Raw genomic sequence first — 16,172 nt, forward strand, 5'->3', positions numbered from 1 at the left:
TTATCTTCTACCCCAGGCACCACTGGATTCTTCTGCTATGTCTCATTCTTCATGCCCAAGATGATTTTTTTTCCCCTCTTGGTTTAATTAACTACAGTCAGAACTTTAGAATCTTCTGCATTAGGCCAACTCATGGGTCTCTCATCAGCCTGTAGATTACCTGTCTTCGTACCAAGCTCCCTGCCCTTGTCAAAGCCACCTTGGCCTGGATCCAAGTCGTGGGATCCATGGACAAATGACCCTTCAGAAGGTCTTGGGTGAGTGACAGCAGTTGGGGTTCCCACAGGACAAGTGATGAGGTTGGCAGTTTCTATACTACACATGTTTTAGAAAACACAGAAAATGCTGAGTATTGTACAAGCTATCTTATATATGCATTATTTAATGTGATACTTAAACCAACCTGAGATGTAGATTTTATTAAAAGGTTCATTTTTCTTGTGAGGGAGAGCTGAGCCTTACAGAGGTTAAGGTCACATATCTGATGTGTGTAGAACTAGGATTTTAACAACTCTGGGAGATAGTGGAGGACCGAGCCGCCTACTGTGCACGCGGTGGCAAAGAGTCAGACTTAGCAACTAAACAACATCAACACCTACAAGGGTTTTAATGCTAGAAATTGGCTTCTGTAATACATTATCTAATCTGAGCATGGCTGGTGGGAGCATGATTTTGATTGTTTTTTAAATTTGATGTCTTAAAAGTCCAAGATGGTTATGCTGCACTGCAGCAGCTGAAAGCAGAGGAGGGAAAAACACACCTTTAATAAAGTCCTTCACTGGGGCAAACAAAGCATTTGGGGCTGTCAATAAATTATTCTGGCATGCAATTCACAACTCAAAAAGAGTACATTAAGAGAACCACAGCTCCCCTTGGGCACCTAAGTAAATATCTTTATTTCTTACTCTTAATTCTAATTTGAAAGTTTGAAAAAATATAATGTAACTTCTCAGAAGCCTCTTGCCTTAAGTAATTTCGAAAATGACTCAATTTCTTCTTCATGAAGAAATGACTCGCATTTTATGATTATATGTCTTATATCTGATTTGAAATTTTATTTGCCAGTCCCTCTGCATACAATAGCACATACAGAGGGTAGCATAGCATGACAAACGTGCTAGGAAGTGCTGGGGGTGGGGAGGTTAATGACCAAAAAACAGACGCTATAGTGCTCTTTACCATATATGTTAATCCCATTTGTTCTCTTTTCCTTAAATTATTTTTCCCTTGTCTTTCTTGCATTAGCTCTCAGTCCTCCAGGCTGTTATTTCTTATACATGACTTGAATTATTCTACTGAAGAAGGAATGCTTTATCACTTTAAGAAGACTAAATGTTAGAAAAGACCTTCTTTTATTGCCATTTGGATGTACTTATCATTCAATAATTAGCCACCCCTCCAGACAAGGACTTCAAAATGGGAGTTATGATTTGCCAGGGCATTTCACAGATCCAGTCATTAGTGCTCACCCCAGCTGAAAACTACAAGACTAAAAATAATCCAATTAAGTAACAACAGTATATTTTGAACCAGAGCTGAACAGATGGCAAAGTATCCCCCATTCATTATTAATTAATGTTCACTTAGCACCCACAGAGACCAACTCCAGGTTATTCTTTTCTGAAGACAGAGACAGAACTGCCCCTGCACTGCAAGCTTGTACGGTCTTGTTGGTGGAAATAACCTTATAGGATCCAGAATAGTTTTATGAAGTAAATCACTCCTGGAAATGGGCGCACAAAGGACTTCAGTGGATTTTATGACCTTGACAGAGGATTTCAAATATAAAGAGTCTAGAAACTCTGCGTTATTTTAGAAGGACTTAAAATTGCAGATATAGCGCTCTCCTGTCTCTACTCAGCATGCCAGCAGACCTACTGGATGTTTTTCTCTTCTTTTTTAAACAACAGTTTTTATTTACTTTTAATTATTTTTGGCCATTGCTGCACAGGCTTTTCTCCAGTTGCAGCAAGCGTGCTCCTCTCTAGTTGTGCTCTACAGGCTTCACATTGCAGAGGCTTCTCTTGTTGCTCAGCATGGGCTCCAGGAGCACAGGTTTCAGTACCTGCCACGTGTGAGCTCTAGAGCACAGGCTTAATAACTGTGGTGGATGGGTTTCGTTGCTCCTTGGCATGTGGGATCTTTCCTGACTAGGATCCAAATCCATGTCTCCTGCACTGACAGCCAGATTCTTATTCACTGAACCACCAGGGAAGCCCTTCTCTTCTTTTAATATTGCCTCTACATTTAAAATTTATGGATATTTGATTATATCCTGTAACTATGTTTTTCTTTCTCGACCTCTGTATAACCTTGCCACACATACGTGGGCCATATTTGAGGTTGGCAAAATGATATTCAAGTATAGTGATCTCTCCTGAGGATTTTTGGACACCAGTGTTTCAGAGGATATCAGCTTGGTTCATGTGCTTTGTGGATTGCTTTGCCATCTTGGAAATGTTTTTCTCTGCCATAATAAGTATAGTGGATACTCATACCTCTTTCGAGGACCCTTTGCTTGTAAGTATCTTGGAAAGCAGTGGTTTCAGTTGTGTTCCCACACCGAAATAAAAGAGCTTTCCAAGTCTTTTTAAAAAATTGTCCCACTAATGGAATACTCATTGAAATGGTTCCAAAAATCTTTTTACTTATTTATTTTAAATAGCATTCTTTATTATATGCATTGATTTTGTGGATAAAGTGACCACCAAATTCAGAATTCCACTTTTAGACTTATCCAACATCTTTATTTTCTGATTAAAAGCTTTAAAAATTGTAACCATCTATGGCAGTTCATTGCCCACTCAATAATCATAGATGACCAGTGCGAGTTCGATGCATTAAGCAGGGCACTCAAAGCCAGTGCTCTGGGACAACCCAGAGGGGTGGGGTGGGGAAGGAGGTGGGAGAGGGGTTCAGGATGGGGAGACACATATACATGTGGCTGATTCATGTCAAAGTATGGCAAAGCCCACAATATTGTAAAGTCATTAGCCTCCAGTTAAATAAATTAATTAAAAAATAATCATTCTCTCTCTCTTAATGAGCTCATAATTTGGGGAAATAGAAATGTATTCAACTAAAATTCAACATTTTCTAGCCCCTATTATAAAATGAGGATAATCAATAATATGTAAGAATGTTGGGAGGTAGTTTTTGAGAATGTCTTTTAAAGAAGTTTATTCAGCTAGTCCCTGAAGGGAATGCAGGCACTGACTTGCTTTCTGGCAACCATATTGTGACCATGAGGTAAACTTGAAGATGGAAGTCACAGACTAATAAGGCAGAACAGAAATGAAAATGGAGCTTACATTATGATGACTTTGACAGTCTAGGAGTGTTCATCTCTGATCTTCAACGATAAACACTTAATATGATAAAATGAATCCCTTATTTTGCCAAGGCACTCTATTTTTGATCAGTTCTCTAACTTAACTGAAACACAGTGTCAGAGCCAAGTGCGTGCTTACAGTGATTTGCAAAGGCCCTAGTGGTTCTGAGTCTGTCTTCCACCCCTACTCCTAACATTTGCTTGACTGTGTCCTACCAATCTCTCCGGCGTATACTCTATTACAACCCTATGGCCTGTTTGGTGTATGGATCAGGTACACTCCAGCCTCTAGAGTTTGGTCCGTACCGTTCACGCTGCCTGGAGGACTACTGTGCTGCATGTTCGTCCTGCAAGTTCTTTCCCATCCTCCAGGCTGTTACTAAAAAATCTCCTTTCTTTCCTAGTTACCACTTCTGTCCCTTCAACATCTTGTCCCCTGACATTTTGTATCTCCTTTCCCTTATTTAGTTTTCTTTCTTGTATGATCTAACATATGGTATATTTTGCTTTTATGTTCCTTCTATTGCCCGTTTCTCCTTTGACCCATCAGAATGTAAGGTCCAGGTTCAGATAAATTCAGTCACTCAGTCATGTCTGACTGTTTGCGACCCCACAGAAGGCAGTACGCCGGGCTTCCCTGTCCACCCCCAAATTCTGGAGCTTGCTCAAACTCATGTCCATTGAATTGGTCCATTGAGAAGGAGGAGGATCATAGATGGGTTGTGAAAATAGGATGTGTCCTGAAATCCTAGAGTGTTTCCTGACCGTGGACTCTGTCTTCACTCTCAGCTGAAAATAGCTTTGACTTTTGTTTAATTTCCACCTATGTTGTGTATGACATTTATGTTCAAGGACTCATAGCATTCTTTAACCATGTGCCATTTGGCCTGATGTAGAAGTATGACCTAGTAGAAAATCTCTTGTTTAATTGCTATGTCATGTCTGACTCTTTTGTGACCCCATGAACTGTAGCCCTCCAGGCTCCTCTGTCAGTGGATTTTCCAGGCAAAACTATTGGAGTGGGTTGCCGTATCCTCATCCAGGGAATCTTCCTGACCCAAGGATCAAACCTGTGTCTCCTGCATTGGCAGGTGTATTCTTTGCCACTGAGCCACCACCAGAAAACCTCTAGGGGGGAGTTTATGTGCACGTTTTCAGGTACACATGCTGGAAAGATGTACAGCTCATAAACGTCATGGAGAAGGAAATGGCAACCCACTCCAGTATTCTTGCCTAAAGAATCCTGTGGACAGAGGAGCCTGGTGGGCTGCCGTCTATGGGGCTGCACAGAGTTGAACACGACTGAAGTGACTTAGCATGCATGCGTGCATTGGAGAAGGAAACAACAACCCACTCCAGTATTCTTGCCTGGAGAACCCCAGGGACAGAAGAGCCTGGTGGGCTGCCGTCTACGGGGTTGCACAGAGTTGGACATGACTGAAGCGACTTAGCATGCATGCATGCATTGGAGAAGGAAACAACAATCCACTCCAGTGTTCTTGCCTGGAGAATCCCAGGGACAGAAGAGCCTGCTGGGCTGCTGTCTATGGTGTTGCACAGAGTTGGACACGACTGAAGCGACTTAGCAGCAGCAGCAGCAGCATAAGTGTCAACTCGTGCACTGTGGGAGGGGAATTTGGCCCATTTTTTTCTTGATTCTAAGTGTGAGTTTTTCATGTTGGTTCTCATTATTCTGCTTTCCTTTGTTCATATGCTTCACAGAATAGTAAAATAGATTGGGAACTGTATATTTGGGCTCTGGAGTCTGTCATCTGAGATTGAATCCTGGCTCTAGCACTGTCTAGCTGTGTGACCCCGAAGAGCAAGCACCAGACCTCCACCTAAGTCAATGCTCTCATCTGTGAGAAAAGGTTGATGCCAGTGTATGCCACACAGGGTTGCTGTGAGGATTAGTGAGATGTATGCAAAGTGCCTAAAGTGGAATATAGCATTGAAACATTTCTGTTTAGCCAGGATGATGGTTGAGCTTCCCTGATGGCTCAGTGGTGAAGAATCCACCTGCCAATGCAGGAGACACGGGTTCAGTCCTTGGGTCAAGAAGATCCCCTGGAGAAGGAGATGACAATCCACTCCAGTATTCTTGCCTGGGAAATCCCATGGACAGAGGAGCCTGGTGGGCTACAGTTCATGGGGTCACAAAAGAGTTGGACACTACTAAGTGACAATAACAATGATGCTGGTGGTGGTGGTGATGATGATGGTTAACTCAATAACGCCAAGGAGTTACGGAGAAGAAAATAAAATATATCTCTAATACGCGACACAAAGGAAAAGAACTAAAAAGATTCTGAAATTCATGACTAAGTGTTTCATGGATATCAAACTATTTACAAGTTTGAAAATAATGATAGTGAAAAATATCATGCTTTATGTTGCTACAGAACAATTTCTAACATTGATTTTGTTTTGTGATTTTCATAATATCCTTGTACATTTAACCATGTAACATACATTTCTATTTCTGGGAATGTTACCTGTAGTATTTTATGTGGGTGTGGTTCATCTCTGCTGCTTTTACAACTGAATGATGAAAGGCAATGGGAAATACCTTTAAAAATATTGATGTTAAAAGGGATAGTAATAAATGAGCTTGCTATATTTCTTTATAATAGAATAATCCTAAATTCAAGATGGAACAATTACTTTTGGTCACTGCAGCATTTCAAATGAATTAGAAAAAAAATTTCAGAATTCCTCAGTAAATGATAGATAATACACTACATGTGACTTGTATCAAACTGAAAATATAAAGGGAGTTTAAATAAAAATCTTATCACCTCAGCCAATATGACTTCACTCACAACAATGTTATAATTTTCAGGGTGATTTAATCAGATGCCAAAGTTTAAGCTGTCTCATATTATTAAGACTTTACTTGTGGTGAGCCATAATGTCAGCAGCAGTGTTTTATGGTACTATGAAACATGCAAATTTTTTCTCCCCCTCCCTCCAATTTATTTGTATCTCAAATCAGGCAACTTTGAATGAAAGTTTGAGGTTAATGTCACCAGTAACTGACTTGGATGTTCCCTTTCATCCTGGGATCACTCACTCCAATAAAAATGTTAACTTACTTTTGCCTCATTCTTTAAAATGTGTTAAGTGCTTCATGCGATGAGCCTGGCTTGGTCTTGAAAAGTTGTTACTGAACCACAAAAGACACCGGGATTCTTGGCCTCCGGAGGAGAACAATTCAATCCGGGGCCAGAGAAGAGGCTTGATCGCTCAGAGCTTTTGTGCAATAAAGTTTTATTAAAGTATAAAAGAGATAGAGAAAGCTTCTGATATAGACATCAGAAGGGGGCCAGAGAGTGCCCCCTCCCACTAGTCTTTAGCTGGATATTATATAGCTACTAGCAGTTTACTAATTAAAGAAAGAAAGTGTCTCAAAATTCAGAGAATGGCACCAGGCCCCTCACCCACAAAATGCATTTTGAGATAATCTTGGCACCAGGTGAGTCATCCTGGGCCATAAAATAACTGACATGAATCTTGAAGAAAGGCAGATTTCCATACAAATTTTCATTAACATAGATTAGGAGAACAATGTATGAGTATAACATACTGGTTTGTCAAGTGGATTCTGAGCCTTTAGGTGGAACTGACTTGAAGACAGAGTCTGGGGTAAATACACAGCCCATTAACATAGCTTAAGACAAACATTTCCATAAGAAAAATGCATTGGTTAGCTCAAGGTTTGAGAAAAGTTAAGTTCACGTGGAACCAGATGTTATTATGGCAACACAGAATTTTAAGAGAAACCTCTTTTAAAATTTGTATACAGAAGGGGAAAAAATGTAACACTAGTTTGTTTCCTCCTGCTGCTTAGGAGAGAGAGAAAAAATGTCTGACACTTGCAGCCTGTTTCCTCCATTTGGAGACCCCTGGCCTTCCTGCCTGTTACCCTCTCAGTCTGTAGAAGCATCCTGGAAGGTAGGCTTGACAAGCTTGTACAGGGCAGTGCAGCTTGGTGGCCGTTGACACAGATGCTAGTTCTGAAGGCTTTGGGTTTGAGCCTTCACTTTGTCCTCATTCTTTTGCCTTGTGCCCACCAGCAGGTCACCCAACCCCCGTTTCCGCACCTGTGACAGGAAGGTGGCCACTTTGATAAATGTGAGTTGCGGCCCCTGGCTGTAGCAGGCATGATGCCAGCCTCTGCTGCCCTTGTTTGACACATGAGCAAAGCCACACTCTGAAAGGTTATGAGCCTTTTGAAAGAACTTCTTTTCCCTTACTTTTGGGAAGGCAAATCCTTCATTGTGAAACAAAGAGAAAGAGGCGGATGCATGCAGTGAAGAGCAGTGAAAAATGAAACAGCTGTGAAGTTTGTCATTTTCAAGAATCATTTAAGAAAAATTTCTGCCTTGTTTACTTCTGGAATAATTTGACTTCTTAAAGTCTTTGGGGACATATAATCACCAGAGAGCTGGTATTTAAATATTCTAGCAAAAAAAAGGAAGCATATTTTCATTTTCTATCTATGATATCAAGAGATTTTTCTTAACAATGGATTATATCTGTGATGACAGTGGCATTTAATACATTTAGATCCATTTCTAATAGTTTATTCTTCTTTTGCTGGCTACTTTTTGATATTGATCATAGAAATGACTCACATATATTTATTTCTTCATTTCAGTTCAGTTATATACAGAGTGTTATAGGCTAACCATTTGTCTTCCTTCAAAGTTCATATGTTGAAATCCTAACCTCCAATGTGATAGCATCAATATTAGGAGGTTGGGCTCTGCCCTCATGAATGGAATTAGAATCTTTAAAATGAGACTGTAAGGAGCCTCTTTCTACCATTGAGAACACAGTGGCTTATCAGTCTATGAACCAGGAACTGGGCTCTCATCAGACACCAACAACCAGCGCCTTGATCTTGGACTTCTAGTCTCTATAATTGTGAAGAATAAGTATTTACTCTTTTTTTAACAGTTGTATTTGTTTATTTAATTTTCTGGCTGGGCTGGGTCTTCATTGCTGCACCTGGGCTTTCTCTCGCTGCAGTGAGCAGGGGCTACTCTAGTTGCAGTGAGGGGGCCTCTCATTATGGTGGCATCTTTGGTTGTGGAGCACAGACTCCAGACATGCAGGCTTCAGGAGTCACAGCTCATGGGCTCAGCAGTTGCGGTGCCTGAGCTTCGTTGCTCTGTGGCTAGTGGAATCTTTCCAGACCAGGGATTGAAATTGCGTTCCCTACAGGTGGATTGCTACCCACTGGGCAACCAGGGAAAGTCCAGTATTTAAGTCACCTAGTCTATGATAGTTTGCTCTAGCAGCCCAAAGTGCCTAGGGCATAGAATGATGAGGTTTCTCTCCCTTTATTTTTCCTTGGGTTACTGTGAAATGAAATAGGACGTATAAGAAAATTTGAAAACCGCTAATCACCTTTTCTGTAAGCCTTCTAACTAACAAGATACAGGCTGGGCAGTTTATGGTAGTAAGGATAGCTTTTTGAAATATAATAACAGCAAGGATTAGAGGGCAGCAAGAGAGAAAGTGTATGGGGGAAATGATCCAGTTTTATTCAAATGCTCATCATCTCAATATCTAAATTCCTTAAAGTTTGATCCAGTTTCTTACCTGTTTCAAATTATGAGTCTGTCTTGGTTCAAATTTTTAGTATTTTTATGTCCCATTACCAATTAATAGATAATATTTGGATATTATATTCACACACACACACGTGTGCATGCTAAATTGCTTTAGTCTTGTCCAACTCTTTGCGACGCTATGGACTTTAGCTTGCCAGGCTCCTCTGTCTATAGGATTCTCCAGGAATACTGGAGTGGATTGCCATGCCCTCCTCCAGGCAACTTTTCAACCCAGGGATCAAACCTGCATCTCTATGTCTCATGAATTGGCTTCCCAGCTGGCACTATTGGTAAGGAGCCTGCCTGCCATTGCAGGAGATGAAAGAGACACAGGTGTGGGGTCACAGCGTCAGACATGACTTAGCACACACACACTTAGAAGAACACATTACATCCAGGCCAATCTCATATGATGGTATAAAGAAAACAACTGTCAACCAGTGTCGTTCTAGCCTGTGATCAGTCTATAGCAAGTTCCCTCCATATGAATGAGTTCCATTCCAAGAGAGCATTCGTAAGTCCAACAAAGTTAGCCTTGGTACCCAACTCACACAATTGGCTGTATAGCACTGTATTGTAATAGGTTTATAATGCTTTTCACACAAATAACACTTAAAAAACAAGCCTCAAAAGAAAAGACAACATTTTTAATCATGCAGTAGAGTACCTTGGAAAGTACAGTAGTACCGTACAGCAGCTGGCATACAAGGGCTGGCATAGAGAGAACAGGCAAGAAAAGTCACTGAATGGAGGAGCGGGAGGAGGTGGGAGATGGTAGAGCTGAAGGATGGTCAGCAATGGGAGACGGAGGGCAAGCTGCAACCTCACTCCTGCCTGACGGTTGATGGCACAAGCTCTGGTTCTTTGCTGGAGCCATATGCTCATTTTCATCTTTGAAAGTTCACAGCTTGAAGGTTTGTATGCTGGGGACTTCCTGTACTAACCACAATCAGTCTTCTGCATCTAACCATCTATTCAACCACCTACTTAGCTTTTCTCCTTGGATATCTCAAAGACACTGAAAAACTCTCATTTGACCCCCTGATTATGTCCAGTGTCTTGTCAGATGCTCTCCTATTTGTGCTTACTTTAAAATTTCACCTTTTAATATATTTATTTGCTTAATATTTGATTGTGTCATGGGATAACAGCAGAGACAATGATCATTTTTGCTCAGTACTGTGTCCCACCTATGTACCAGAACAAAAGAAAAAAAGGAAGGCAAGCAGAAAGCACAAGAAAACTCCGGTCTACTGCTAAAGCTTCAAAGGCTGTTAGTCCCCTTAGCTGTATCATTTGATGTTTCTTTGTAGACTGAACTAATATTTCCAAACAAAATTGCTTTTAAAATTTAACACCAAGAGCAATTTCCATCTCAAAATTGTGCCAGTTATTGAAAATGTCTTTGGTGGTGTTACAAATAGTCTTGAAGCTTCCCTAAATGTGCCAGGCATCAGTAATGGGTGTCTGCGACTGTCTCCTAAATATTACTTATCTAGTTATCTCTAAAGAAAGAGAAAAAAAAAAAAAAGCCCAGAGAAGTAATCATCATGCTGTGTGTAAAATAAGTACAGCAAATAGCTCCATAAAATAATATTTTTTAAAAGAGTCTTTTTTGTTTTGTTTAATGCCCCAGAACCTTCCAACTGGAAATTAAAGTTGGTTAAAATTACTTTGGGACAAAACCAAGATGCAGGAAAAAGAAAATAGGGTGCATTTACATTCTAAAGCATGCATAGAAATGAAAATCTCCTTCTGGTCTAGGATGAGACTGGGTCCTCCCAAGGGTGCCCTCAAATGGAAGGCTTATCCAGGTCTGCTGCAAACAAATCTTCTAATTGCCACTGTGCAGAGTATCCAAAAACATATATTGCGAAGGTTTGCTTCTAAATCTTGAGATCTCTAATAGCAGGCAAATTTCCCCACTCTTCTTAAAGACGTATCCGTCTACTCCAGTATATTCAATTATGCTCGTGTTTGTTCTGCTTACAACATCTTAAAGGTATCTTCTTCAGCAAGGTCTCTCACACTTTGAGTGGAGAGCTCTTTAAAAATCAGGTTAAAAATTCTTTACCCACTAGAGAGTTTATTTCAGTAATTCTAGAGTGAGGCTTATGGGGTAGGGGGTCAGGAATTTGTCCTTATTTTATTTTTAACTGATGAATTTCTCCAGGAAGATCTAATATGGAAAACACAGCATTTTGGTCCATAGCTGTTGACAGAAGTTATATATATGCTTAGTTGCTCAGTTGTGTCCGACTCTTTGCAACCGCATGGACCGTAGACGGCCAGGCTCCTCCGTCTCTGGGATTCTCCAGGCAAGAATACTGGAGTGGGTTGCCATTTCCTTCTGATTGGTTGAACCTTTGTAAAAATCCAGGTGACAAGGGGGAGATGTGGAAATGCAGTTTTGAGAAAGAGAGGGAAATGAATCTGAAAGCAGAAGAGATATGACAGGCACAGTTTCTGCACAGAGACAATCACATAATGTATGAAGCCTCTCTTTCCTATCCAAGCAATAGCTACTCTCTAAATCAAGGAACCTGATGATATGCCATTACGTGATAGAAGAGAGACTAGAGAATAATGAAGCTGAAAAGAAACTGAGATGAAGCCAGAGGTTAAAAATCCGTGTTTAAATAATGACTCACTCCTTTGTTCTGTCCAACAAAGACCTATATCCTTCTCTCTCTTATAGCTGCTATTTCCTTTTGCCTGTGACCCTCTCAGCATCCTACAGTAAGATGAATGGGATTAGGAACTGTGGGAAGGGAAAGTGTGGTGATAGCTAACTTCTGGAGGTGAATGTGGGGCAAAGCAGGAAAGAGCAGATGGCTCTCCTGGGAAACTGAGGTAGAAAGTGAATACCCATGTCTTTTTCTCTAGCACAGCCTCCCTGCGACAAACCTATGAAAAGGGACCTAGCTTAATTGCATGAATCCCAGTGAGCCACAGACACCAGAATGGTCCCCTAAAGATGTTTCTGTTGGAACCTATGAATGGAAGGTGGGACCAGATGCATTTGGATAATGCAGACCCCAAAAAGGGTTTTGACAAGCTGTCACACGTACAGCAATTGTGTTTTATGCAGTTCACTCTTTTTGACCCAATGTAATGATGCAGTGCCAGTCAGTGTTGGATGCTAATGTCTCTTCAATCTTTCTGCTCCCTTTCTATCTTCAACTCATTTCAACTTGGCATCGGTCAATCCCACTCCAGAAAAACCCCTCTCAGCATGATCGGCTGTCTAATCCAATGGTAACTATTCTCCTTGAAATTTCCTAACGTTTATCCGAGATAATTTTTGGCTTTTCCTCCTAATTTTTGGCTGCTTTTTCTCGTTTCTTTTCTATAGTTTCCTTTTCATCCTAAATACCTATGGTCCCCGGGACTCCAAAACTGGGCTTCATATCTCCTTTAAACCTACCCCCCTACTCCCTGGACCTCCTCGTGCCTGCATTTAACTGTAAGTTGTACCTTCTTGCCTCTCACATCTTTTTGAGACTACATGTATCTCTTGAACTTTGGGCTTAATTTTTCATCTGTGTCCAGATAGTCTCTACCTGAATGTCTTACCTCAAATTCAGCAAGTCCCAAACCAAACTGATTACTTTCCCTCTTCAAACCAATTCCTACCTCAGTGAGCAGAAACTTGTTAAATAGAATGTCTATTAGTATCTTTGACCTGCTTCAGGTCAAATTAGCCACCGTCACCTCTACTTCTGAAACATGAAATATACTACTCTCATAATATCTTCTGCAGTGAATTCTAACTTGTCTCTTCATTTATTGGACTGTGAGTTCACCAAAAGCAGGAGGGACAATATCTTATTTATCTCTGAACCCTCAGGGCTCAACTCACTCCTGGTTCTCATCAACCCTTTCCTTCTCATATATCCTGATCACCCTCCAAAAGAAATTATGCGATCTGTACAAAGAACTACTTGCTTGGAGAATTCGTGTTATCTTTCATTTTCTTAGCTGTGTTTGGAGAACTTGCTTATATTTGCTAATTCATTTTTGAGAGTTTGGACATAATTGTTTTGTTTCTAGCTGCCTGAGGATATGAATTCCAGCCACTTGAAAAATGTGCAGGTTGTGAGTCACAAGAAATCAATTTGTCTAGACCATGAAGTTCATTGTAATGGGAATTTTACTTGTCACCTAATATTTATTTTTACAATGCGGATGAAGAGGATAAGTAATAAGTGTTGACAAATATTTGGATATTCATCCCAGAGTTTCATCGACCATTGATTTTAACCATATCACATATTTTTCTAGAGTAACATTTTTATTATCATTATTTGGAGTCTTGAAGGAGGGTAGCTAACTATAAAAACTGTGAAGAATACATTCTTAATTTAAAATGTATGAGCTTGTATATATCTCAATATTTAGTCAAGGACCAAACACATTTAATTTGAACTTACTGTTACTTATATTTTAAATCTATATCATAAATGAATGAAATAACTTAAAAATCAGTTTAGATGAAACTTCTTAAATTCAGCCTTTAACCTTAGTGTCTTAGGAAATAGAATCTGAGGCAAAGATTTAAAGAACAAATGTATTATTTGGGAGATGAAACTCTAAGGCAGTAAGAGTGAGGAAAAGTGTAGGCAAAAGCGTGCAAGGATGCTTTATGAAACAAGTGACTCCATCCCAAAGGGCTGGGCAAAGACACTGTTGGGCCCCCTGGTGCATCTCTTCAGCACAGGGGAAGACAAAGAAGTTATGTGAACAGAACAGTCCACGGAGGGGGTTTGGCTCTCTCCTGTCTCCTATTGACCATCACTCAGAGTTCACTCCACGAAGAGCTAACTTCTCTGTTCTTTGCTCATTGTTGTTCAGTTGCCCGGTCATGTCCGACTCTTTGCAATCCCCATGGACTATAGCATGCCAGCCTTCCTTGTCCTTCACCAACTCCCGGAGCTTGTTCAAACTCATGTTCACTGAGTCAGGGACACCATCCAGCTATCTCGTCCTCCGCTGTCCCATTCTCCTCCTGCCCTCAATCTTTCCCAGCATCAGGGTCTTTCCCAATGAGTTGTCTCTTCCCATCAGGTGGCCTAAGTATTGGAGCGTCAGCATTAATCCTTCCAATGAATATTCAGAGTTGATTTCCCTGTACTTTGTGTCTGTTAGATGCACAGTCACATTTGACTGTTTGCAACCCCATGGATTGTAACCTGCCAGGCTCTTCTGTCCATGGAATTCTCCAGGCAAGAATACTGGAGTGGGTAACCATTCCCTTCTCCAGGGAACCTTCCTGACCCAGGGATTGAACCTGGGTCTCTCTGTACTTTGGGGTTGCATTAATCAGTTCTGCCTGTGGTCACCAAGGATGTAAAATTCCATCCTTTGGGGCTGCATTCTTTCTATTTCCCTGCTTTCTACAACTTACATATCATCAGTGGCCTAACCTAAGCTTTGCTCTTTGAATTTTGAAAGCAGAGGCAGGAGCTACATACTCCAACCAAGGCTGGTGGTCCAGACTGCTGGTGATAATAAACCTCAAAGGATTGGCTGGCTCCAAGAAGGGGTCAGGAGGCAGGACATATATGTATAACTTGAGAAAATGCATAGCATTTGTGTCTAATAGAGTTGCTGACTCTAAACTCTCCCCTCGAAGTTTATAGAGAGGGAAGGGGAGCAGAAGGCTTCCACATAGAAGTTTCTTCAACCATGAACAAGCTGCTGTAAGTCATCACAGATTTTTTTAAATGGAGATAATTGACATATTATATGTTTTCATTGTACAACATGATGATTTGCTGTATGCATATATTGTGAAATAATCACTGCAGCAAGCCAATATCCATCACCACATATACTTACAAAATTATTATTCGGGTCATGAGAACTTTGAACACGTCTTTTAGTAGCTTTCAAATATCCAGTTTATTAACCATAGGCACCACTTTCACATATATTTGACCTGGAAGAAAGCACTGAAAGATAAAAGGGTCCTGATGAATCTGTTTGGGGGCAGGAATAGAGATGCAGACATAGAGAGCAGACTTGTAGACACAGGGCTGGGGGAGGAAAAGGTGGGACAAACTGGGAGAGCGCGACTGACATAGACACCCCACCTTGTGTGAAATAGGCAGCTAGTGGGCAGCTGGCGTATAGCACAGCGAGCTCAGCTCGGTGCTCTGTGATGACTAGAGGGGTGGGATGGGGAGTGGCAGGGAGACCTGAGAGGCAGGGGATATATGTATACATAAGGTTGATTCATGTTGCACAGCAGAAACTAACACAACCTTGTAAAGTAATTATACTGTGATGAAAAGAATAAAGAGAAAGTGTCCTCACAATTAAACAAAATGCTGATGCTAGACTTGGAGAAGTCTGGGCTATCCTTTGGTGGGAGATGACTCCATGAAACCCTTCTGTGACTCTTCTGATGAAATTTTCTGGTCTGCTTTCCCTTTTCTAATGTGTTTTAAGAGAATCCAGGTACCTTGTTACAGGCTCCTCCTATAATAAACACAGGAAACTGGAAACGTTAGGGAACTACAGTTTTTCAGAGATCGAAGTTTTGCATGGAGGAACATTTTCTTCTGAGAACTTCTGACTCTGCTGCTGCTGCTGCTAAGTCGCTTCAGTCGTGTCTGACTCTGTGCGACCCCATAGACGGCAGCCCACCAGGCTCCCCCATCCCTGGGATTCTCTAGGCAAGAATACTGGAGTGGGTTGCCATTTCCTTCTCCAGTGCATGAAAGTGAAAAGTGAAAGTGAAGTCGCTCAGTCGTGTCCGGCTCTTAGCAACCCCATGCAGCTACTTAGCTGAATTTGCAGCATTATTTTCAGAGATATGTATGTCCTGACCTCAGTTGCGTATCAGATACTGTTTTTCTCTGGTTGGAGAGCAGAGTCCAGAGAATGTTTTGTTTCCATTGGTTGTATTTGGAATAACCACAGTGTGCATAACTCTCCACATGGCCCCGTGCAGTCCCCTGGTTCTTATGGTGCTTTCAGGAGCAAACACTCAAAGCTTTGGCTAGAACCACTTGTCCAGCTCAGTTCTCCATGCTTGAACTTTGGACACTGACCCCAGGTGTGATCAAGCTGAGTCAGGGGTTGGCATGGAATGCTTCTGCTGAGGTTATTATTGGATGACCTTAGTATCATTTTGAGATTACTTACACAATGCCCAGGTATCTTTTCCCTCTTAAGTTGATTAATTCTATCCCCAACATGGCTTTCCTGTTGCT

The sequence above is a fragment of the Capra hircus genome, chromosome 20, assembly GCF_001704415.2.
Source record: "Capra hircus breed San Clemente chromosome 20, ASM170441v1, whole genome shotgun sequence".
Taxonomy (NCBI): Eukaryota; Metazoa; Chordata; class Mammalia; order Artiodactyla; family Bovidae; genus Capra; species Capra hircus.